Below are 26654 nucleotides of genomic sequence, written 5' to 3'. Positions count from 1 at the left end.
AAGTTGCTTAGGAAGTAGATGTAGGTCAAAATTGACCAAACTACTATAAGTTTGGTGTGGTTTCCCTTCTTTGTGATTATGTGTTGTTTGATTTAAACTAAACAAATTATATTCTTAAAAGTCTTTAAATTTTGAATTACCCAATTCTCCCAACTTCTGGTTGGGAGATCATCTTAGGTTAAGGTCTGCAAGAGGAACAACATAAGAAGATGATGAAAAGGGGGTTAAAACACCTGCATGTTCTCCCCCACCCCCCGCCCCCACCCCCCCCCCCCCCCCCCCCCACCTGCCAACATGTGTACCATTTTTGTTTACAATATTAAATGTTTTTACGCACCTCTTCATCTTAAGTGTGTATTTTCAAGTGCAATATGAATTTTTTTTAAAACATGAAATTTTCATTTTTTTTAAAAAAAATCAAGCTACAATACTCTCCCCCCCCCCCCCCTTCACATAGCCATCCATTATCCTTTTTCTAGTTGTTTTATTTTACTTTATTTTTCATTTTTTTTGTTTATAACTTTATTCTACACTTGTATGCCTTGAAATGGGATTTAAAAAAAGTAAAAAAAAAACAAACAAACAAACAAAATCGAATTTCACGAAAACCCCCGAAAAAAATTTGAAACTAAGAAACATCTCAATTTTTCAAAAATGATCAAAATATACCTTAGAAAAGAAAATTTTCCAAATTTTGTCTAAATATCCAGAAAATATCTTAAGAATTCTAGAAAAATCAAGAAATATTTCCAGACTATTTTAACAAGTTGAATACCTATTTTGCATGCTTAATTGTTGCATGCACATGTGCACATCCCTAGGATAGAACAAAGGGAAAGGGATATTTTAAACCTCACTTATGTCAAATCTAAAGAGGGTTTATCTAGTGAAACCCTCTCTTTTGGAGGTCTTGTTGGACATGCTCAAATCACAGTGTTTGTTGTATTCCTACCAAAATAATAAAAAACAGAAGACAAGTCCTTTCATACAATTCAAGATAATCATAGGTAAGATATTTTTTGTGCAATGTGCGTACGAAACTACCTTCCCTTGCATACCATACTCCCAAACCCAGTGCTTGTAAGAGCAAATTAAGCTATTGATTTATTGATCATAAGTTAGCCTAAAGACCAATCAATGAGCATTAATTAGGCCAACTACACCTATGTAAATAATTTATAGTGGAAACTCCATCGACCCTATAAAAGAACACATAATTTCTCATCCCTCTCTATTCCAAGTCAAGACATCAGATCCCCTGGTCAATACGTTGCTACACAGCTCACATAGTGTACAGGTTAGGCCCTATCCAAGTGACAAAGAAGAACCCAGTCTTCTATCACTTAATAGAATTAGGGCTTCGAGAAGGGTTCGTTAGGATCTTATTGGTTGTGAAGTAGGACCAACACCTGAATCTAGGACGACTCTTTAAGGTGAAGCAATTATGGAATATGGGGATTTAAGGTTTTTCTGCTCATTGAAGCAAAGACGGCATAGCTCCAAGAGAACCCTTAAGCCATTTGGGGGCAAAATTTTAAAATACATAGGATCCCTCATAAAGGGAGCAGAAGAAAGATGAAAGCTGACAACAAAAGCCTCCTCGCGAAGAAAAATCTTAGCAAGCCTATAATCACACGCCCAACTAGAGGAAGATGAGATGCACAACAATTTGGGAATTTTTATACAAATTCCTAAAGGACTCAGGTTCTCCTGCCTCGAAGAACAATGAAATTAGAATCTTCATGAGAAGGGAACGAACTGCTAAAAGAACCCCTACGCCCAAAAAGAAGGGGATGTTCCATAGGAATGCTCCCATCCTAAGAAAGCAAGGATCTCTAGACAAAGACTAGTGAAGTTCCTCTAACACCACCATTATTGAGAATAAGGGTAGTGGAACAAACGAAACCACTGGATTCGAGTTACTATCATCCTTCAAATGGAGTTTCAAGCAAGAAGGCATGGACAAGGAAGAAAACAAGAAGACAAAACAAGAAGGATAACAAAGGGAAGGAGAGAACAAAAGAGAAAGCACCTAAGACGAATTAAACAATATTCCAACGAATAAATGTGCACTAAAGAATGATTTCACTAGAGAGCCCCAATGAAGTCTAAAACTTATATGCATGATGAAAAAGGAGGAAACACTAGGTTAAACATAAGCAAATTTGAGATCACTTCGTACACAACATGCCCACTCATAGCTGCCATGCACAGATACCAAACATCATATTAACTCCAATGTGACATTTTGCTTCAAGAAGAGCATGACAACATCCAAGACATAACCTTTGATTTTCAAGCCTCAAAATGAAAGACAAATGTGAACTCTCACACCTTGTTCCAAGAGAGCCAAAGTCTAAGAACAGGGAGCAATTGATCAAGGGTGAATCTTGTGTAAATTGCCTCATGGGGATAGGGGGCCACAACACAATTTAAGACACATCAACATGACAAACATAAAGTCAATTGAATTGGGCATGTCAAATTGAGTAATTTTTCCTCATGATATTAAAAAATGGAGGTGAATTTTGAATACATGTTACCCATGTTTTTTAACATCTTGCATTCTCAAGAAACTCAACCGATCTACCAAATTTCTATTAGAAATCCTCATGAGATTAAAAATGGAGGTGAATTTTGAATACCCATGTTTTTTAACATCTTGCATTCTCAAGAACTCGACCTATCTACCAAATTTCTATTAGAAGCATTGACAACAAAAACATTATAGACGTTCCTAAACATTGACATCAAAAACATTTTATTTTCTAAGAATTCTTTAGGATGACTATCCAAACACCTCTCAATCTAGTTTCTCCTTTTAGCCATCGCTTCGCTTCATTAAAATATAGTAAAACATTTTTTGTATAAAGTAAATTTTTGTGCCACTCAATGCAGCCCCAACATAAAAAATAAACTATTCAGGTTTATGACAATTGTTGGGGGTGGTGAGTTGGGGATACCATTACCCAACTCCACCAAGCTGAGCCTTAATTTTCCAACTATTCAGGGGAGAAGCTAACCATCCTTCTCCTTCATTTTGCTCCATCCATCACTAGGACTGGGACTATATTCTTGGTTAAGTATTACCTAGCCAGCATGTCTGTCTTACCTCCACCTCAACCCAACAAGTCTTCTCAGATTTTATATTTTACAGAAACAAGCCACAAGATTTGAACCCAGGACGAAGGGAAGTGATCCACAAGAAAATCTTAAGGACCAAGTCGTTACACTATCCAGGCTGAGAACAACTTAAAACACCCACACGCACACCAACAGCAGCATGAATGAAATATATTGCTCAGAATGTAGAATCATAAATAAGGCCACCAAACATGAACATAAAATGTAGTTAACAGGTAGTGGAAATGGATATCATGTAACCATACTGAGCTTATGGCTTTTCAAAAGAGCTGTCATGACATTAAAAGGCTGGGAATTAAGCATAGTTGATGGTTTTCTTTTTCATTTTCTTATCCCCCCATTGCAATGTTCCCCACTTTCTGGGGATGGGAGAGGGAGAGGGAGAGGGAGAGGGAGAGGGAGAGGGAGAGGGAGGGGGAGGGGGAGGGAAGGGAGTTGATGTTAAGCAAGGTTCAGTTAAGTTATTAAAACAAAGCACCCAAACTCCCAACTTCAAATGCCTAATATAACACTTAACAAAATATCATATGATCAAATAAATTAAAAATTAACATTATCAAAAAAATATTTCAGATAAAAAAAATATAGATTATGTAAAGAAAATACTTTGGATGTGTTTACAAATAAAACAAAGAATTCATAAACATGAAACATTTATACACAGGCTGCTACTAGAAAGATTTTGCAACAGTTAGTAAGCATTTGCATATACTACCTCAGTGTCGAGTTAAAAGGTTCTTCACATAGAAACTATTACTATTGGGAAAAATTGTGAGCTTATCTTTACTCAAGATTCATATTTAAAATATTTACCTCAACATTTTGCAGAAGACTAATCAGGCATGTTTTGACCTTATTCCTTGGTGGGTTTCCAAAATGAAGCCCCATAAATGGTGGCAAGTCAGGTTAACTATGTTGCCAAAACCTGTAACAATATGATGCTTAGTCACCAAATTATTCGGAAGCTGAAAGTTCCTTCCCATCAAAACATATGAAGATAATTTATACAGTATTATTGAACTCATCAAATTTCATATGTCAAGCGATCTGGATTAAGTTGCATTTATATACCACAGAAGATGCAATCTGTTTCATTCATGCATCACTGATTTGAAAATTTAACAAAATTCACTCTTGCACCCTCTACCTCAACCCATTCAAGGTTAAGGACAATGTTCCAAAAGGCATTTGTACGGTGTCTCAGGGTGAACTGCAAGCCCAAAAGGCGTGCACTTTTCAGGCTTCTTTCACTTAAAAAACAGCGTGCATCTTAAACAGGTAGAAGACTCTTTGTCTTTGTCAAACCCTTAGTTAAGCTCACCCTCCTCACTTCAGATCTCCTCACACTAATACGGATCAGATTCCTAAGAGAAAGCACCAAAGCAATTTACCCACTACGGCAATATTTCAAACAGTAATGTTCTCAAAACCGACACACCTTCACTCTTAGGGTGACAAAACCTTCTTCCTCAGTTACTAAAAAAATACTAACCCCCCAGGGAACAACATATTGGTACAAAACATTCCTAAACTTGGTACCTTTCATTTTAGAACACTAAATAACAATCCTAGGTTTCAGTTCTATATTTTCCACACAACATGTTTTTTTTATTAGTTAAAGGGGAGAAATATTACTTTATAAATCCTCTGTAATTCATTCTTTATCTATTTCACAAAACAAAACCTTTTCTAGATTTGAACACTTCAACATCCTCTTCAAAATATACAAGTGCCACCATTATATTAGTCACCAATATATCTATATAAGCATACACCTAATATTGCACATTTTAGAGCAGGTATCGTACCACAAGCTTGTTCCATGAACCGTACGTTCCGCATAGATCTCTATTATTCATGCCCACCCCTAACCACAAGAAATCTCTTATCAGTCTCTCCAGCCCACTGGCAATGTGCACAAGAACCTTAAACAAACAAAAAATGGTATAGAGGAACAAAAGGCAAACAAGCCTAACACAGCATGAATCCCTAAAGTAAAACAAACACGCTTCTAACTATCCAAACTCCTACGCTGTCTCAACAGCCAACCAAAAATCACAAAGCTCTAGGATTAGCACCCTCTAAGGAATTCCCAAATAGGTATTGGGCCATAGCTGAGCCAAGCAACTAGCCAACTAAGGAAACAGAGACAGAACCCCCTCAAAATTAATGTGCACCAACCCACTCTTTCCTAATGTAATCCCCAATCCAAACACACTTTGAAGCACTTTGAATATTTTAGCACAATGGAAAAACTTTCTAAATCATCTTCGGGAAAAAGAATGGTTTCATTTAGAATATTGAAGAAGAGAAACAACATCACTAGATCCCAACCTAATACCATTCACCTCCACCCAATCCAAAGCACAAGAATAGAGTAAATGAAAAGGAGACACGCGATCACTTAGTCTAACTCACAATGAAAGCAAAGCTAGCCAGAGGTGAGAACACACTTCTCTATGTTTTGTTTTATTCCTGCATTGTAACTATGGATACTACTCAAAAATTATAACAACAATTCATTCGTAAGTCCAAAATTTTGATGAATATGCACACCTGTTAATGGTACCAAGTGGAAACTGTCAGTTTTGGAGGAAGCCATCAACTCAGATGTCCTCACAAAATCAAACCTATACTCAAGTGGATACCAATGGAGAGGAATTGGTAAGGCAGCTGGTCAATTTGTGGCATGGTTTAAAATAGCAGAAGCAGGTAGCGTTGCGCAACAGTGACAGATGCAGCAGGAAGCAGGAAGCGCAGATGTTACATAATAGGAAACGGGTGTAACATCTGTGAATTGTTCTCAAGCACACACAATCGAATGTATATTGGTTTATTTGCATATTTTTAGCCTTAACCCTTCTTAAGAAAAGTTCTCGTGCATTATGTATCCTTTAGCTCAACTTACTAACATTGTTTAGTAAGGGCAATAATTATTTTTTACATTTGTTTTAAACCGCTATTGACAAAAAAAAAAATTATATATTTTCACTATTTCAGTAATCATGTGTAAAAAAATAATTAACTAAATAAAATAAATTATACACTCCAACTGTTAGGCACATAAGACATACAATTAACACAATAAGTTAAACTAGTTCTATTATTTTATTTGTTAAAGTAATAAAAATCTTATAAATTAGACCACTGAGTTATATTGTATAACCATAATCAAATAAATTTAGACCAAGAAGTTATATTGTATAACAATAACCCAAGCTTTAGAATTATAATATTTAAATTCACAAAAAAATTATCACTGAATAAACAATGAACTTGAGCACAACAAAACTAGAAAGAAATGAAGGTTGAAGTTGAAAAACATAGAAAATAAATATCAAATTACAAATATGATAAAAATAAATATTTTTTTAACAAAACAGAGTTCATGTCAAATTGCTAATTAATGTATCACCTGTGAATATTAACAAAAATAAATAAATTTTGTAGCATCATCATCCTCTCTATAATCTTCTCCAGCCCCTTATAAACAATGACTTATGAAAGGGCAAAAAAGGGAAATGAAAAGAAATTTAACAAAACAAAAAAAAACATTCCTATAAGATCAAAAAGGTCGTCACATAACCATAGTGGTCCATAGCTGTAAATTTCTTCTAACTGATTTTTCGCTGTGCACAGGAACCTCAGGAAACCATTGAGCAAAGGCATTGAATCATGGCTGCTATTTAAAACCATGATTTGCACAAAAAGCCCTCCCCTATTTGAAAAAGAAAATGGAACAAAAGAACAAGCATGTGCCCACCAATGCACACATAGATTTATAGAAAAGAAAATTTGAACCCTAAACTCAGGAATTAGGATTACTATTTACAAGTAAACCACCACTCAAGAATTGTCAATATAATGTTCGATAAAGCATGGTCCTTAAGCATCTCTAATCTAGGCCAGCTTCCTCGGCCAGATTTTTTTTATAGAAATCCCTAGTGTTCCCTATCATTTCAAATGGATTGACATGATTACTTCCAATCTATTTCAAACATTGCACAGAAAGTCAATCAAAGAGTAAGATTAACCAAATCCCCCTTTGAACATGCAGCAAAATTGCTTGCAACAATTTGCAAAGGCTTCGTCAAGCAAAACCTTGCACAAATCATTTTAAAACCAAAATCTACTTCACCATTCTTCCTGCCCCTGATCAATCACATCACATCAAATCTTCCCACTCTTAGCCAAGCCATTTTTTGAATTTCATCTCGAGTCTTGATTTTCATAAACAATATACCATCATCATATCCATTTTGTACATAAAGAATCCCTTCTAGTTGAACATGACCTAACCAATTCAACTTTCCTCATAATAAAATTTCACCCTATTCTTCACTTCAACCACACCACTCATCCGTAACAACATGAACATGTGGTATACCAGCACAAGTTTCTTGGAAGCTCCAACCTACAATTCAATGTTACAGTTAATAGAGGCATCAAGTGAATTGACACAAAAGTGGCACAAAATACAAATATGGAATGTACTTCCCCAATCATAGTACCGATAAAGCATTATTCATTTCAATGTTTTGAAAAGCAAGCCTAAAGCAGGGCATTTTGACCCTTATGGGCGAGGCATAAGCCTTTTGTGAATTTTATTTTTTTGACAAAACATATGTACATAAAATTACATATATTTTTAAAATAAATAAAATAAAAATATAATCACAAATAAAATTACATATTTTAAAAATAAATTAATTAATAAAAAATCGCAAATAAATATGAAAATTAAACTACTTGTTGGCCATCTAATAATGCTAACTAGAGTTCACTAAGTAAATCATGCCCAGAGGTAAATATAACATTACAATGTCCGAATTATTTTCAAGAGCAAAGACGCACTTCTCAATTATTATTACAGGGTTCAGGTTCAAGATTTTTAGAAATCAACTCATATTAAGACATTCCTTTCATATAAACATGAGGCCAAATTTGTTTAGCCAAGTCTAACATGAGATTCACACACCCAAAATGCATAAACCTCAACAAAAAAGAAGCAAGAAGATTTATCTTTTTTGTATACATGCATAAGCTTCAGCGTATAATGCGTTTGAATTTTGGGATTTGGTACTTCAGACTCTACCACAAGGTGTTTGCAGCATGTATCTCGAGGCAAGCCTCAATTGAACCTTTAAAAACATTGGTCCATTTTTAACCAAAAAATTGTTCCATTATACTTACCATGTCAATCTCACAACGCTCAAGAAGCACAAATCCACCTCATCAATTCCATTAACTACAGGCAATTTGCCACAAACTTCTACACAAGCCCCACTTTCAGAAAAGGATATCACTATATCAGTCGTAGACATCTTATGGACATCAATCTCAACCATCCCAACATCTCTACTCTAAATATAAAAAAACACAATATTCTCTGCCCATCCAAATTTAAATCAGTTGAACAGCTAACCATGCAATTTTATCTGCAGCTGTCTAAATGCTGAAATCAGAACAAACCCACACCTTTGCCAGAGTTCCAGCAACGAAATAACAGAAAAGGGAAAAAAAATTAGTATTAAAGGTTCAGTAGACCAAAAGATGACTACAAAAGCAGATTTTCTTAATAAGTCAGAAAGCAGATTAGAGAAGATAAAAAAATAAATAAAAAATAAAATAAAATACACATAATAGGATCAAAGCAACAACAGACTCCTAGCACTCAAAGACAAATAACCTTTTAACCTAAGACAACAATGCCACTAAACAACTCACGTGACAACCAAGTAGCCCCTTAAAATGGTCAGACGCATAACAACAATAGCCCACCAAATTTAAGATCAAGGGGAAAGAAAAGAATCATCATCAAACAACTAAATTAAATTAACTACAAGCTGCCCTGAGTCTTGGCCTCTAGTAAGTTAACTAAAAGATCCTGTGCATAATAATTTTATGTTAACAAATGATGGAAGCAACAGTTTGCCAGCAAAGGCCCAATTTGCACAAAATAAAAGGTGGATTGTCATCAAGAATTTCTCAGTAATCAATCTCTAGGGTGAGGATACAGCACTATCTAATTTCCTTTTTTTCAATAAACAAAGGATTGTATTAAAGAAAGGAGTACAACAAAGAAAAAACAAGAACAGGGAGAACTCTCCCGTACCAAAAGGGAAAACTGCTACACTAAAAGAAAGTAATTACAAGACAAATCTAATAAAAATAATGCCAACGAATCCTTTCTGTAAGTCATCCAAAGAAACATAATGAAAGAATCCATTTTTCAACACCAAAAGGACGCAAGAAACATGACCTGCTCCAAAGCATGTTACTGGAAGTGGATGCACCTTTAAAGACTAGCATTTCCTACCAACCAAATACACCAATAGTAGCCAAAACATTACAAAACCACAAAGCTTTCTTCTCTTCCCTCTTATCAAAACCCCTAAACAAAATAGTAAAAAAAAAAAAAAAACCTCTACAAAAACGAAGGGCACGCTCAATTTTCACCAAAAATCCCAAACAAGTTATTCCAAAGAACTCAAGTAGAGGGACAATATAAAAGCAAGTGAGAAAAATTTTCCCCACTCACAAAGCAAAGGATACAAACTTAGGCCCTTAATAGATCACTTTTGAAGCAAGTAATAAGTATTGATTTTCTCAAGGATTGCAGTCAAAGAAAAGGCCTAGTTCTTTAAAGGAACTTCAGTTTTCCAGATTAAAGAATAAAGAGCAACTTCCCTGTATCGGAATTGTGTTAACAGGTTCCCAAAGAGAACAGCACACCTAAGTGTTCAATCGAAAAATGGGTAACCCTCCAGCTAGATTAGACTTTTTAACAGCTCACTCAAGGTGCTGCTTAAATTTAGACCCCAGCTAGATTTGACTTTTTGACTGCCCACTAGTGGTGCTGCTGATATTTTGTCTCAGTAAACTTAGGCCAATCACAGTGAACCCCAACACATTTAGTCCCAGGCCATTTGAAATTCAAATTGCAGTCAGATATTCCAAAACCAGTAATAAATCTCCTCTGCATCCTCAAGAACCACAAAGGAACCAGAATCCTTCCTTTTGGCCACCAGATGAATCCTGACAGTTACAGAGCCTAATTCCGAGAGTAAGTGTCAAAACTTTCACACAAAAGTTACAAAAATTAGGGCATATGACCCAAATGGGAATATCCGACTCTCACTGGTTCCACGCCCATCTTCGATCCTTCAAACATTGATAAACCCACATTCTCCGCAATGTAACAACAATCCTCTTACCCTCTGCTGGCCCTCATCTTTGAAGTCATAAGCATCATTCAGAATCAGCAAAAGTCTCCACCACCCAGAGGCCTCTACTCCTGCAAAGCAAGTAGCTAAGTCCCTCCTTTTTCTCAGAATCTTTACAGGCACAAAAAATAATCCCAAATGTTAGCTAGTAACTTCATCAGTAACAACCATCCTGCCACCCTCAAAAGCAGGCCATGGGGCTCTTATCCAGTGCACACGATCCAGAAGACAGGACCATTAATTGTAGAAGGCAAAATTCTTCATCATTACAAGAAAATACACATCCCAGAAAACAGAGAGATGCAAAGAACCCCATTGTCCAGTCAATCAAAATACTTTTCGATCACCCAAAAAGAAAGATGATATACCATCAAATACTTTTCCTGTAGAGACCCAACTTCTCTGCCAGAAAAGAGACAACCAGAAATGACACTGGTAGAGCTATGAAGTCACCGAAGTACAGGCAAGGTTATTAATATCGGGATTGTACGTAGGATCGCTAGAATCAGGATTTGGACCGTGGAATCAAATCAAGGATCGTAAGACTACTAAAAACGTAAATAAATATGAAAATTTCATTTGTATGTTGTTTTTTTTTCTTTTTTATTTATAAACTTCTATGATATTAACCACAAAATTGACTAGTATGTGTTGAAGACTCAAAAAATTACAAGTATCTATGGTAAGAAACTTCAAATTGTTGCATTCCTAACTTAATCAAATTGGCTTATAATGAAAATGAAATTATTACATACTAAAAGAAAGATCATAATTTTTAACACAAATCAGTCCAAAAACAACCATACAACATGAATATCCATTTACAAAAAATTTCATAACAAACAAAAGGTACGCAATCAAGTTAGCTTCTATCTTAAATGTCAGCATCCAAGTCACCATTTGTCTCACTAAGACTATCATCAATGACTTAACCAAGGCCATCCTTTAAATAATCACTAATCACTATCATTATCATTATAAATGTTAAATGCATCCAATGTATTATTAATCTATCTTCATGCTTAATGTTTAACATTTGCACCACTTAATGACCAATGAACCAAAAAATAAAATTTGGTGTCCTAATTTTGTTAACATAAAATATATCAAATAACTTTCAAAGTTTTTCATTTGATGTATAAGTTATAGTGGGCAAAATCCAAGCCCATATGAAAAGTATTTTAGTAAAGTTATTAAAAATATGAAATACTGTAGGATCTTACGACACCACCAAGCCCACCAGTTCTACGGATCTTTCTGATCTTACTGATTACACTATGATCCTACAAATGTATAATTCTAGGTGCGATCATAACTATTTTAGTAAAGTATGATCATTGGATCATATGATTAGGGCTCTAAACGAACCAAACTGCTCATGAGCTCAACTCGGTAAGAGCTCGTTCGAGCTTGTTTATTATCTTCATGAGTGATTCCCAAGCCCATTTTCAGGCTCGCTCATGGTTTTAAATAAAGGCCGCAACCGTTACGTAACGCCGTTACGTAATGGTTTTTTACATTGCCGATACCATTACACACCGCGAAATTGGTGTGAAGAAAAATCACAGCCGTAGCGACCGTTACATAAAGGCCGCTACGGCCGTTACGTAAGCGCTACAAGACTGTTACACCAAAAAATTTATTTTATTTTTTTCTTTTTCTTCTCCCTTTTTCCCTCTCTTTCATAATCATTCTCAATATACCATGTGGCGAGAGGGGGAAAAGATTGTGATGAGAATAACAATGATACAAAATTTACTATTTCTTTAAATACTCGCAATAGATGCATTAATTAACAATTTGAAAATAGCAGTTAGGAAAATATTTTATTTTGATAATATTAGTAATGTGATATTTATGTTCTATATTTTTCAACTTCAACCATCTTTCTTTTCTAGCTATTTTATATTTGTATTGTTTGTATGTCTTATGTGTCAAATAGATTAATGGAGTGTATAATAAATTTTATTCTATTAATTAATTTAGCACACATAAGAATTTATCACAGATAAGAACAATGAGAAGAGTAAATGCACACACACGTAATTTTTCTATCAATGGTGGTTTAAAACAAATGTAAACTTGTTGCCCTTACCAAGGAACTTAGTTACTCGAACTAAATGATCCAAAATACACAAACTCTTTCTAAGAAGGGCTAAAGGCTTAAAACGTGCAAGTACGCTAATATGTACAAGGTTGTGTGTGCTTAAAAAAAATTCACGGCCATTACACCCGCTTTCCGTTATGTAACATCCGCTACTCTAGCTTCCCGTTACACCCGTTACCGTTACCGTTACAGTTACATTACGCTACCAGCAACCGCGATTTAAAACCATGGGCTCGCTTACAAAACGAGCCGAGCCTAACCATAGATGGGCTCAGCTCATGAACAGCCGACTATGCTCGATAAAATAGGATCAATTTCAGTTTCGAGCCCATTAGTTTTTCAGTTATTGCTTATTTATTTAAATTATCAATTTAGCCATTGTTTCGTTCACAAATCAACAGTAATTTTGTTTACATTATATTAATAAATGTTTGAGTACTTTTTTTTATGTATAATTCCCTTTCTATATTGAATTTTTACACTATTAACAGCTTTTATTAGAGTTAAAATTACAAATGAGTGGAGGAGCAAGCGCTGGGGCAAGATGGGGAGGCTCTCCCTGCTTCAGAATTTTCTATGTGGGCTAAGATGTTCAAGGTAGGATGCAAATTGCAGGAGCTCTCCACTCTCCATCCCATTTCTTGTCCCACATCAGAAACCCCTTGAAGTTTCAGACTTTCCATTGCTTATAAATCCAAGCTTCTCCCATTAATTTTCCCATCCCATGGCTGAGTTGTCGTTATGGACACGAGTCCACCTATTTTTGAATAAAAAATTATTGAATATGTGGTAAAACTGAGTCAAGCTCAAGCTGATAATTTAGGCTCTGAGCCAAGCTTGAGCCAAATTTTCAAAGTTTACATCAAGCCCAGCCCAAGCCTGAGCCTACCTCTTCCTGTTCCAAGCCAAGCTTTAACATGCTGAAGCTCGGATCGGCTCGGATCATTTGCAGTCCTACTTATGTTCCTACGACCTAGATCGCAATTTTAACAACCATGAGTACAGGAGTGCCGAACATCCTCAGGGAATATCAATTGAGCATCCTCAGGGAATGCCCAAGCTGTGCCAAACAATTGTTTAACACCAGGTTGAGCATAACATTGCTGCACTGCCACCAGGTGCAAGTATTATGTTACATAGGTAGAAAAATGTTGCAATATCTTCGATTAATAATTTTTGCATTATCCCCCAATATCACAATGCTTCCCCACCCTTATATTTCTTCTCCATGCACAACTTGAATCTCTACATTTTTACTTTGTACGGCACTATAAACCCAGAGAGCAAGTTTAAGATTCAAAAATGCCCAAAAGAATCTCAATTCATATCCAGTGATAAAGGCAAATATCCTATCAGATTCACGATTGTGAATGATGAGTGTCTATAATACAAAAATAAAAAACAAACAATTATCATTATATTAATATTTTTTCAGCTCCAACCTTTCTCTCTCACAAACACAAACACACACTAGCCCAATGGTGCTGGGTTGCATGTCATGTGGTAAAGCAAAAAAGTGGAGAACTAGAGACATTAATGGAAAATAAAAATATAACAGGAAACAATATTATTTAAATTTGAATTATGCACCAAGAAATTATGAAAACTGTAAGAAAGCTAATCTTTTTTATAAAAATGATAATAATACCTCTTTGGCATATCAATATCCTTTTCTGTCTCTTTACATAGGCAGTGAATAGAGCTGGATGTCCAGGGGGAAATCAATCCCAGTACAACAATCAGAAAAGGACCACAAAGAAGAAGAAAGACAATCCTATCCCAAAGCAAATGAAGAAGCACAGATTGGAAATCAATATGACAGCCTCCAAAGAGGTCACACACACCCAAAAATATTCAAACCATAACTAGTGTTTGCTAGCACCCTTGCACCCTCCAAAGCCTCTATAGGAAATCAATACGACAGCCTCCAACAAGGTCACACACACCCAAACCCTCCCAGGCTTCTTCTGTTTCTTTTGTCTTGCTCTCTGCCCCTTTGTCTTTAATCTTCCAGTCCACACCTTTTTTATATACTTGCTATCTTGCCCAAAGAACCAGAGAAAAAGAAGCAGCCCAACCCCTTCTTGTATCATCTGTGTATTCAAACCCAGCCCCCAAAACAAAATTGGCCCACTCCACCACATTTCACTTGGCCTTGTCTCTGAAAAGTATTTAAAAACTCAATCTTCCCATTTGAAGTGCCACTTTACCCATCTCATTTCCTTTATCCCCCCTTTTTCCTTCCTCAAAAAAAATTTAAAAGAAAAAAATATATATACAGCAACATGGTAAATAAAATTGACTAGTGCAAAGGTGGAATTGTTGTATGGTAGGGCCACACAGGTCAATATTACTAATCATGTTGCTGTTATTTTTTATCTTAGATTTTCTTGAAGGAAAGGAAAAAGCAGCTGTTAAAAAAAAATGAGCTGGGTTAAGTACGATCTCAGATGGAAAAAGTTATTTTTTTTATAATTTTTTCAGGGATTTGGCCGAGTGAAATGTAGTGGAGTGGGCCAATTTTGTTATGGGGATAAATTTGAATACAAGAAGAGCCAAGAAGGGGTTGGGCTGGTGCTTTTGTCTGTTTCTTTGGGCAAGATATAAAAATATAGCACTATATAAAAAGGGAAGCGGTGGGAGGTTATGGACAAGCTGGAAGAGAGTAAACACCAAAGAAATAGAAGAAGAAACCAGGGAGAATTGTGGCTTCATAACCCCCTTATATTTAGTTTTTTGCCTCCAACACTTTCTACCTAAAAAATTATAGTCTGATTCATTCTTAAGATAAATTCACCTTGCAACCTGGCCACAAATACCACCTTTATATAGTCACTCGTCCAAGCACTCAATGTTATGTAAAATGCTATCCTTAGCTCTAACAACCCCAAAATCCTCTCAATTCCATTCTTTTCATAAACCTTCTGAGACACTTCAACTTCTTTATAAACTATAAGCCTTCCCATCTCACCATTAGATAATCTCTCTGACTCCTCATACCGACATTTAAACAAGGGGGGCGGAAAATGCCGGAGTCCGACACGTTGGACATTTCTCAGGCATATCAGGCTCGTTTTTATTTCTGGATAGGTATCAGAAACGAGGAATCTTAAGCGTCTGACACACACATGACACAGCACATATTATTATAAGAGAATTTTATTCAAAAAAACAAAAAACTAGAGGTCATGTTATAGCATTATTAAACATTCGGAGATTTTTTTATCTTTTAAAATACATATATATTGTCTAAGTTAAGCAAACTGGTACCTTGGAAATCAAACATTACCAAAATAAAATAATAACAAACTTGCATAAATCAATGAAGAGTCCAAAGATCAAATGGACCAAATTTATCAGCGTATTATGCAGATTCAATGATCGCTGAATGCTATTTTCTCTTTTAGGAAAATGATGCAAAAACCTATAGTTTGACTCAAAAACAAGGCCTTTTGCGGTTTCGTTACGACCACTATACCCCCTTGTCCTTTTCTTGAATATTAATTAAATTGATCAATATCTTAATTTGATTAATTGTTGACTGGATATTAATTAAATCAATAATGCAAATCCCTTGTAGTTTGACTCAAAAACAAGGAGGTCCTTAGTGGTTTCATTATGACCATTACACCCCCTTGTGCTTTCCAAAACTATATAAAATCATAATCTCATTAATTTTTCCTGGTCCAGTCAATCAAATTAGGATACTAATTAATTTAATTAATATTCAAGAAAAGTTCAAGGTTTACCCCCTCCTTGCTAAGAAGAAACACGTCAAATCAATGCTTGATCTACATATCCAACTTGCAAGCTCATGTTGTGGTTAATTAAGCCTTGAAAAATGTCGGACTGCAATTCAATTAATTGATATTCTAGTTTAATTATTTGTTTTGTGGATACTTTTGGTCTTTTCATCACTTCATATTCATAGAAAACAATAGTACATATTTTAGAAAGCATAAGATATCATGTTCATAAGAAAACCACAGGGTACCTCCTTGTTTTTGAGTCAAACTACAAAGGAGGTATTTGTAATTTTCCCTTTAAAAAAAAAAGAATTATATTTGGAGAAAAAAATGTGTTATTGATATATGTATGTGCCTCTATTTTTATCTCTGCAACCTTGTCGTGTCGTGTCTTACTTTCAAGATTTGGCATGTCAACATGTAAGATACAAGGAATTGAAGGAAACAAATGGTGATACCACAGCAGCCAGAAAGGAAGCAGAAGCAAGAAACAGCATAAGAAAGTGAAGTTAAAAATCAAAGTTGTCGCTGTGTGACCCAGAGGTCACAGATTCGAGGTGTGGAAACAGTCTCTCGCAAAAATGCAAGGTAAAGCTATGTACTATAGACCCATCGTGGTCCGCCCCTTCCCCAAACCCCACATACGCGGGAACTTTGTGCACCAGGCTGCCCTTATATATATATATATATATATATATAGAGAGAGAGAGAGAGAGAGAGAGAGAGAGAGAGAGGATAATAAAACAGGAAAAAATGATTTAGAATTGAACATGAAACTATAGATAATGTGTATAAATACACATAGGATGAGTACAAATTCAATAAAACTTATGGAAAGCCAAAATGAGCTAAAGAAACTTTTGCAAATTTGTAAGGGGAAAAATTACATAAAAAATAAAAATATTAAAGAAAACAATTTCTAGTTTGTAAAAATGTCAAAAGGAGGACTACAAGCTAAAAACATGATTTGCTGAGTTTTTTGGTGGGTGCCTCTGAGGAAAGACTTGATGAACAAGAGGTGACACTTGAGGTTATCACCAAATTCACAGATACTAGTCAATTGTAAAATTGATCACAACTCAGATACATAAATTTCAAGGACACAACAAAATGGATTAGAGTCCCACTCATAAGAAAACATATCTATACACAATGATGGAGAGTCAAGCTACCAGGATAGTCCCCAAATCTGCTCAAAACCAGATTCCTAGATCCCAGGCCTGGACAAACTTGAAAGTTGAGAAGCATTTGCCATCCTACCAAGTCTTTTCTCCACATATACAAGACCAAGCCACCTTGACAGGAATTTAATCTTAAGGGTGATTTACCTCTTGGGGATGTAGGACTTCTTGCACAATGCTACTTTGGAACATCAGGAAAATGTTAGCAATTTACCAGTGCCCAACAGAGCAATAACAAAGACATGGTAAGACAAACATCAACAAAGCACAAGTTGTCAACAGTAGCTAACAAATTGTAAAATTGGATAACAAACAAGTACACACTAAAGGTATTACTGAAGCATGTAAAATATTCGGAGCATAGGAAGAATGAAATAAGTACCAGTAAACAAATCATAACTCCAAATATGCCAATGAAGCCACCTCAGAAAAATAAAATGTTCTGTAACAAATAATTTTTATATATGGCATATCGAGTATAATTACAAGAATTAGAAAACGTATGTACCGAGTTAGAAACAAGGCTTACATTAGGAAGCAAAAAATCCACAGGATGCATTTGTCAGGGAAATTTACAATATACACAGCCCTGCCAACTGTATCCAAAGGCTCTTGACGCCACCTTTAAATCAGGCTTCATCCAAACATTCACTTTCAAAGCAATATGACCTTTTCTTAAACTTCCAATTGATTCTACCGCCTATGGCACTGTATACAATTGACAAGAACACAATATCACCATAGGAACACTCACATGCAAACACATGAACACGCACATGGTGTTCCTTACAATATTGGCTGATTTATAAAAAGTCAAAACCATGCAGTTTCATGGATGGAACCAACACAGGAGAATTAAATGATTAATGATCAAGTAATACCAAGCTACAGGCAATTAAAAATCTGTAAAAGAAAATCCTCTTTCTTGGCCATTGAAAGGGACCTTTATTCAAGGGATTTTCATTTTTGTTGGAATCTTAATGATCCAGAGGTCAGCTTCTTCACCACTCATATTGTCAGACTCTTTTCTGCCTTCTTCCAGAATTAATTCTAGGATTTGGACTTTAGACAGTTCTGAGTTTTTTCCCTTGTAAACCCTTTTCTGAGTTGATTCATTCATCTACTCCTTTTCCTCCCGTAAACTGTATCTGGGAAGCAGATTCCTTTTATGGTTAAGGCCATGGTTTTCAAAAACAGCAATGGTCAGCATAATGGTGATGGTTGCAGCCAATGCAGGCATTGCATATCATGTGTAACAGACACCACATCCATGAATTTATTTTTTGCATTAGCAAATTTGTTAAAAAAACATATAGATTCACATGTTTTGATCTCAAAATCCTATATGTTAATGCTTTAAATGATTTCTAGTAAATTTTAATCAATTTAAATACAACATGCACTATTGCATATCATCTTGGTTGCTTTAGTGCTAATAGTGAGAAGAAGCAAACATTTGCTACTTTTCAATGTTTTATTGATTATAAATGAAGTTTAAACAAAGAAATTATAAATATTTAAAAGGATAAAATTTAGAATTACATCTTATATACTTTTTTAATTTTAATTAGAATTTTGTTATCTAAAAAATTAAATATAGAATGTTAACGTACTAAACAAAAACAAAAATGCATAGTGTACCGGTCCTAGGTGCAACTCTGGTAAGGTATTGTCCACTTTGGCTCACTGGCCTCACGGGTTAGTCCTATTAAAGGTACCTCACATAGTTGAAGCTCAAACCCTCCTCATAAGCTCAAGATGTCCCTCGAACACATCTGACGTGGAACCGTGGTAGGCTCTCCCGTTCAATCTCTAACGAACTTGTCAGCGTGATTTCTCTAGTACACATCTGATGTGAGACCGTGACAGACTCTCCCATATGATTTTTGATGCCCTCCTCAAAGTGGCTTAAGATCGACTCACATGATAGTACCCCCACAACAATTCCACTCACATGATAGAACCCCCAGGGTGGCTCTAATACCAAATGTAACAGTCTCGAGGCCAACTCCAGTGAGATATTTGTCCACTTTGGCCCACTAACCTCACAGGTTTGTCCTATAAAAGGTGTCTCACTTAGTTGAAGCTCAAACCCTCCTTATAAGCCCAAAGTCTTCCTAGTACACATCCGATATGGGACCGTGATAGGCTATCTTGTCCAATCTCTAACATCCTCGCCAATGTTATTTCCCTAGTACACATCTGATGTGAGACCGTGACACATAGCAATATGTCATAGGGCATACACTTCACACTTTGTGAAGGGCCGTATGGCACTCGCTAAACACACGTTGCCCAATGGAGGCATTAAATGAATTATGTCGCTTTAATATTTACCATGTTCTTGTTATTTACTTACATGAATTGCTAATTGCTTCCACTTACTTTGCATTCAACTATTGTGAATGTATTCTCATGGTAAACTGTGGTATACTTTGGCTAACAAGTTAAGCAAGCGTGCTTTAGCTAGTGTCACAAAGTCCTTCACACGGTGTGAAGTGTCTAGCCCGTGACACAATGGAACATAATCTTGGCTCGAGATAGTGTGAGAAAAACACAGATGGAAAAAAAAAAAAAAAATATGAGAGAGAATTTAGAATATGAAATTTTCATTTTTAACGAGAAAAGTCCGGTCTATTTGAATGCTAATTATTTAAAAAATACATAATGTCAAAGAAAATGAACGCATACTAAGAAATACGTATATATTACTAACTAAAATAAACAAACATAAAATTGAACTTCTCGGCTTCAATAAAGGGAAAGAGAGGGGGAGGGAGACAAATGCAAAAAATAGAGGACTAAAAAATCTATGTCATTCACAAAAAGTCAATAGTGCAACAGCCGTTACAGTTGTGAACCAGAGGACATCTGAGATGTCACTGTGTAACACGATATCCTTACATAACAATCGTAATGCACAGATTTTTAAAACTATGGTTAAGGCTTTTGTTTGGTTCACTGTCCTTAAAAAAGTTAACATCGAATATCAGCAATAGAATAGGAGGATCCATACCACATTAGCTTCTCATATTCGTATGATGCATTGTACTAGTGATGAATTTCATTCTCATCTCTTTTTGCATTGTTCTATAGCTTGGAGTTGGCAGAATAGGTTATGTTGTGGTGAATGCAAGGTTGGCTGTGTACAGGTACTCTGGATACTTTCCTTTTGACCACTTTTTGAGGTTTGAAAGGCATAAAGAGGCTAGCAAGCTGTGGTTTGTGCAATCTGTATGGGGCCCTAAATATTTTGTTAGAAAGTAAAGCTTGTATATTTAATGGCTGTTCTATGCTCTTCTATATTCTTTGGGAGAATTGTTTTTCTAGCTACTTTGCAAAACTTTTCATCTTGTTGCTTTAAGGGGATTTATTTTCTGAACTTTCAGTGGGATTGGCCAGCATTGTTAACTTTGTTCTTCATGATGCATCTTTCCCATTGCATTTCATTTCTTTCCTATTCATTTCTTCTCTCTTCACTTCAAAGGATGCCTCATGCTCCCTTTTTACTTCTCTTTCTCCTGTCAATAAAGTTCCTTATCGATCAAAAGATTCTGGTGGAAAAAACATATGGAGGCTTCCAGAATTTTCTTAGGATTTTGCTCTTAACAGAATAAATAGTAATTGTTTGTTGCAGGTGAGACGGCTTAACGAAGTAGCCAGTCTGGACATTTGTTTAATGTATTTGGCTTCTAATGAGACCAGTCAACATTTTCCATGGCTATTAGGTGACCACTCACTGCCTAGTTTTGGTGTGGGCTGTTTCCAGTGTTTGGGGAGGTGTCGTATGCACAATAAATGTTGGGGGAACCTGACAAAATGGATAAAAATACGTTAATCTAAACCAAAGCTAGTCCATCTAAACCGACATATCTGACCCACATGTTAAACGAGTTGGATATGAATTACAATTTTCTGATTCAATTATCCGCCTAACATGCCATGGATTATCCGATCTGATCCACTTTGCTAGTTTCATGGTGGATGCTATAATGCCAAGAATCAAAGCACTACATTCAATTATAGAGACTTTCATGGTTTTAAGTTACTGAGAAAGATTCATTGGACAATTTGTTTAAGAATTGGTTTTCAGAATAGTGTTTATACTTAAATAATTACATTTTGAATTATGTTTTTTTTTGTCAGTTTTTGAGAATTGCATGCTAAAAACAATTATGCTTTCTATTTAAATTTAGATGATCAGTTGTTTTACATTTATGACTATAGTTTTAAGAAAAATTATACTTTCTATTTAGTAAATGTTTTACAATCTACCAAATTATAAATTTAAACACAACTTTGATTACTACATTACAAAGTATTATTGATTGATTGGGGGGAAAAAATTATTCTAAAGAATGAAAAATTATCTGCCATCTCCCATAGATTATCCGATCTGAACCGCCGCTTAATTGGGTTGGATCTGGATTTTAACTTGTTCACACAATAGTGTGCCTGATCTGCCATGAATCATCCTATTAGATCCACTTTGCAAAGTCTAAGGAAGTGTTGTGGCACTGCAGTTGTTATGCTGTTCATTGAGTTTTGTGGACGGAAAGGAAAGATAGAATTTTTAAAGACACACCCTGCTTTGGAGTAGGGTTGCATTTTTCGCTTCTCTTGGGATTTAGCTTCCAATATAGCAGGACAGATTTTAGCTCTGCCCACCCCCATCCTTGCAAAGGACAACTATCTCCATCCGTACCAATGTTCCAATAGGGGAATCAGAATTCACCCCATCCCCAGCCCATCATTTGATGGGATCCCCACAAGACCCCATCTTTTATGACTTTTAAATATAATATTTAAAACAAAAATTTTCTAATTTTATGGCATGGTGTGAAGAAATTTGACCTTGCAAATATAGAAGCTACTAGATCCTAAAAAATACAAAACCAAAAAACACAAGAAAAAAAAAACAAACAAACAAACAAAAAACAAAAAAAAAACCAAAATAAAAGTTTTCCACATAAGGACAAAATTGTTTTAAAAACCAGGGGCAAGGGCAGGGCAGAAAGTATCATCACTGATTCACTGTCATTATGCCATATATGCTCACAGCAATCTTTTTTTCTCATGTGGCTTCTGCAAACCCCATTTAAATTCACCAAAATTGCCCCATTAGAACAGGGCGCAAGGAAATGAGAAAATAACACAAACTGCCATCTCTATCTTCTTAGGTGTCTCTTTGAATGATTTACGAAAGGATTGGAGGGCAATTCTTTTAAAATTCCTCTTACAGCGTGTCACCCTTTCTTTGTATCCTCTTTTCAGCTTGTACTCCTTTCTTAGTATGATCATCTTCTTTTCTAAAATCTATTTTCCATTGGATATATATATATATTTAATATAAGGGGGGGGAGAGTAAAAACTATCAAGGATCCGCTAACACTTTACATGATTAGATTACAATGTCATGCATGAATTAGTTATTGAAGATACAATAAATAAGATTGTTAAAGCTTGATATACATTGTTGGCCCACAACCTAACAGCTTGACTTTTTAGGTAAAGTGGTAATCTAACATGGTATCAGAGCTGGTTGCCAAGAGGCCTTGGTTCTAATCTTGTGGCCCGCATTTATTATGTGGTGTTTAAAGACATATTGTATTCCCTGTAATGGGTGTCACATATGTTTATCTCTCCACGTGCTATCGGGCTGCATGTATGGAGGAGTGTTAAAGCTTGATATACATTGTTGGCCCACAACCTAACACAGCTTAACCTTTTAGGTAAAGTGGTAATCTAACAAAGATAAACAAAAGAAGCCAAACCATTTAACCATCAAGTAATTGAACCCTCTAATGTACAAAAAGTAATCCAAAATTGCCATAAGGCCCGTCACCACATCAAACATTGACACAGCTTCAACAAAATTTAGACATTGGACAAGTGAAAATTGATATGTAGTAAGTAACAGCTTTTGCATTGTAATTCTAATCAAATTTCCTCAAAATTTTAACAACTTGAAGACAGTTTGCTAAATTTTTAGCTTAATTTTCATCTAACTTATTTAAATTTAATAGGTGAATGTGCTTTATTTGCAACTAGAATTAGGGCTGTGCAATCAGTCAATTTGATGAATTCGGCTTCAAAAAATAAAGAATCAAAATTTTTCGGTTTTGTCGGAGGGTGAACCAAACCGAACCAAACCACTCTTGCAACCAAAACGGAACCGACTGATTTAGTTCGGGGTTGCATTCTTTAGGACCGACTGAACCAAATTTCCCCAAATTCTCCAGATCTGGAGGCAACCACTGAAATTCTTCAGTATTCACTTTGAAAGCTGTAACTGACAACTTTGCCAAATGCCACTGTAATGTAAAAGGAATGCAAATAAAACTTTCAAAACAAAACCAACATTAAGGGAATGCAAGAAAATGATTTTAAAATGCAAAGATTAAAATATTGATGAACCAATGTGAAGGGTACCATCTGAATCAGTAAAAGACAGAAGCATTTAATGCAAGTATTGTAGAGAATACCCTGATAGTCTGATACGTGAGAAAGGGTACTTGCAGGTTGCTGCAGCCAGGGAGGACTGGAGTTGGAGGGGTCAAGGAGGAGGTTGAAGATTGAGGAGCCATCAAGGAAGATGTGTTTGGTGTTCCAAATTATAATTTACTGAAAAGGTGAGCCAGCTGAAGATGAAGCTGCCAACAACAGGAGGTGCTGGACAGTGGTAAGGGAGCAGGGGGCTTCGCTGGGTTGGCGTTGACGAAGTTTGCCTGGGCTAGTGAGCTGGGCCAGGGATATTATAATACTAACTTGTATTTTGGTTTCCAGTTGGTACCAAAATTTTTTTTGCATAACCACAAACTTAACTGAAAATAATTTGGTGGTTAAATTTTGAACCAAACCGAACTAATTTTGAAACCGAACCAATTGAACCGAATTAGTTCAGCCCAGTCAGTTATCTCGGTTCAGACTGAAGCTTGCACAGCCCTAACTAGAATAAGTTCAGGTTCACAATTTATTTTTTTATATAGATCAATCTTCCTACTAGTATCTGCCTCTCTGGCACCTGCTTGAGACTGAAGGTCATGGTTTTAATTAACGACCGCGACCATTATGAAACGCCGTTACATAACTGATTTTCGGGTTCTCAATAACGTTACACACCACAAAATCAGTGAGAAGAAAAATCCCAGCCAAAGTGGCCATTATGGGCCGCAACTGTTACGTAAAGCCTGCTATGGCCATTACATAACCACTACAGAACTGTTAACGCCAAAAAAGTTTATTTTGTTTTTTAGTTTTTCTTCACACTATTGATTTTCCATCCTTTCATAAATCATTCTCAATATACTATGTGGAGTGAGGGGGAAAAATTATAATAAGGATGATAATGAAACAAAATTTTGTATTTTTTAAAAATACTCAAGAAAGATGCATTAATTAACACAAAATTCTAACTTATTAGGAAAATATTTTATTTTGATAATATTGGCAATTTGATATTTATGTTCTATATTTTTCAACTTCAACCTTATTTTCTTTTCTAGTTATTGTATATTTGTATTATTCGTATGTCTTATATGTCTAATAGATTAATGGAGTGTCTTTTTTTTTATTAATTAATTTATCACACATAAGAACAATGAGAAAGTGTACAGAGAGGTAATTTTTTTGTCAAAGGTGGTTTAAAACAAATGTAAATTTCTTGCCCCTTACCAAACAACTCAGTTGAACTAAAGGATCCAAAATACACTAAAACTCTTTCTAAGAAGGGTTAAAAGCTTAAACATGCAAATACACTAATATGCACAAGGTTGTGCGTGCTTGAAAAAAATTCATGGCTGTTACACCTGTTTCGTATTATGTAACATCCGCTACTCCGCTTCTTATTACACCCGCTACCGTTACGTTACGCTAACATGTGATGGACTTCAATTGGGATTCCTACACATTTACATCAAAACTTCCAAGCCTCTGTCGACGCAGTCTGTAACATAATTTCACTGATAAATGAAGACTACCTTTTTGACCAAGTGGCCTCAATCCCTGATTTGATCTCAAATTATTCACCAAGTATTCCTTTGACAGAAATATATCCAAAATCATTACTAGTAAGCACAATGTCATGATGACAAAAACAATAAGCATCAGTTCCAGAGACTCAAATTTTTAATGGAGCGCAATTATCTTAATCTGCAGCATACCTACCATTCTTGATGATAGGACCACTAAACCGTGACACAAGCCCTACAGCCTACAGGATCGTCTCAGTCCATCTGAGGCACCTTCCATTTGACACACCTGTACATTTTCTAAGCACAAAGGCACCATCATACGTGCTTCTTACACAAGATTGCCACACAGAAACATTTTTTTTCATCTAACTAGAAGAATGTCCAAATCAAAATGGGCAGCTAGAGAACACAAACTTTGGACTGGATTCAATTTTTCAACTTGTGCAATGACTTTTCATAGTCAATGTCTTAGGTTAGATGAAGCACTCTGCAAGCAATCAACCCATGTATATTCAACTGTACCACTAGACCTTAACTTCACAGTGAAAATGCATTTAAATCAACCATTTCTTCTCTTTATGAAGATCAACTTGCTTCCATGTTTCATTTTTCACCAATACTTCATCCATTTCTTTTTTCTTTTTTCAAGATGAATAGCATAAGATCTGCTACGACTCTGAACCATATTTGTTAGAATCCAATGATTCCCAACTTGATTCATATGATTTGTATCAACTCCACACCAACTCAACTTAAATTTTACTAGAAAATCAGAAAACCATGAATCTATCGATTCACAAAGTGAATCTAACAAAATCTAAATCCACTGATTAACACGATTCTAGACCTATGACATTCTAGACCTATCACATCCATATAGATGTGACTGGTTTAAAATCCCAAAAACAGCATTCCTTTCTTTTATTGTTTTTATTTCTACACACTTACCTTCCACTCTTTATCTATGTCAGTTTCATGCTATAAAGGAGGAGAAAATAGAGGTTTGAGTCTTATGTTGCCCTTCACTCTTGGAGGAGTATAGTGTCAGCCCTTGAGAACAAGAGGCAGAATGCTCATTGGCTAAGGTGATGCTCATGTTTGTTTTTAGTAATTTGATCAATTATTATCAATTTTTAAGCTAATTTTTTTCTTTTAATTAGACAAATAATATGCATGAAATATGATTTTTTTTAATTGTTGATAAACACATTCAGTTTTTTATCACTTTTTTTTTTATTCCTTCCCTTAAACAACATAACGTTCATTAATTAATTTTC

The 26654-nt window shown here is 35.4% G+C and overlaps 1 protein-coding gene across 4 annotated transcripts in view; it reads right to left on the bottom strand.

Annotated features, from left to right (window-relative positions):
* Window positions 1–26654, bottom strand: part of LOC131154063 (ENHANCER OF AG-4 protein 2-like) — a 122201-nt gene that overhangs the window by 49749 nt on the left and 45798 nt on the right. For 2 of the 4 annotated variants that reach the window (XM_058106558.1, XM_058106559.1), the window contains one exon: window positions 17843–18112. The gene's annotated coding sequence lies outside the window, so the exon portion shown is untranslated. Of the gene's footprint in view, window positions 1–3711; window positions 4070–17842; window positions 18113–26654 lie in introns of those variants that run through there. The other 2 variants (XR_009136318.1, XR_009136317.1) reach the window with 2 other exon arrangements.

Source organism: Malania oleifera, chromosome 4 (genome assembly GCF_029873635.1).
Source record: "Malania oleifera isolate guangnan ecotype guangnan chromosome 4, ASM2987363v1, whole genome shotgun sequence".
Taxonomy (NCBI): Eukaryota; Viridiplantae; Streptophyta; class Magnoliopsida; order Santalales; family Ximeniaceae; genus Malania; species Malania oleifera.
The sequence above is the reverse complement of the archived record's forward strand: the minus strand, read 5'-3'. Positions and strand labels throughout refer to the sequence as shown.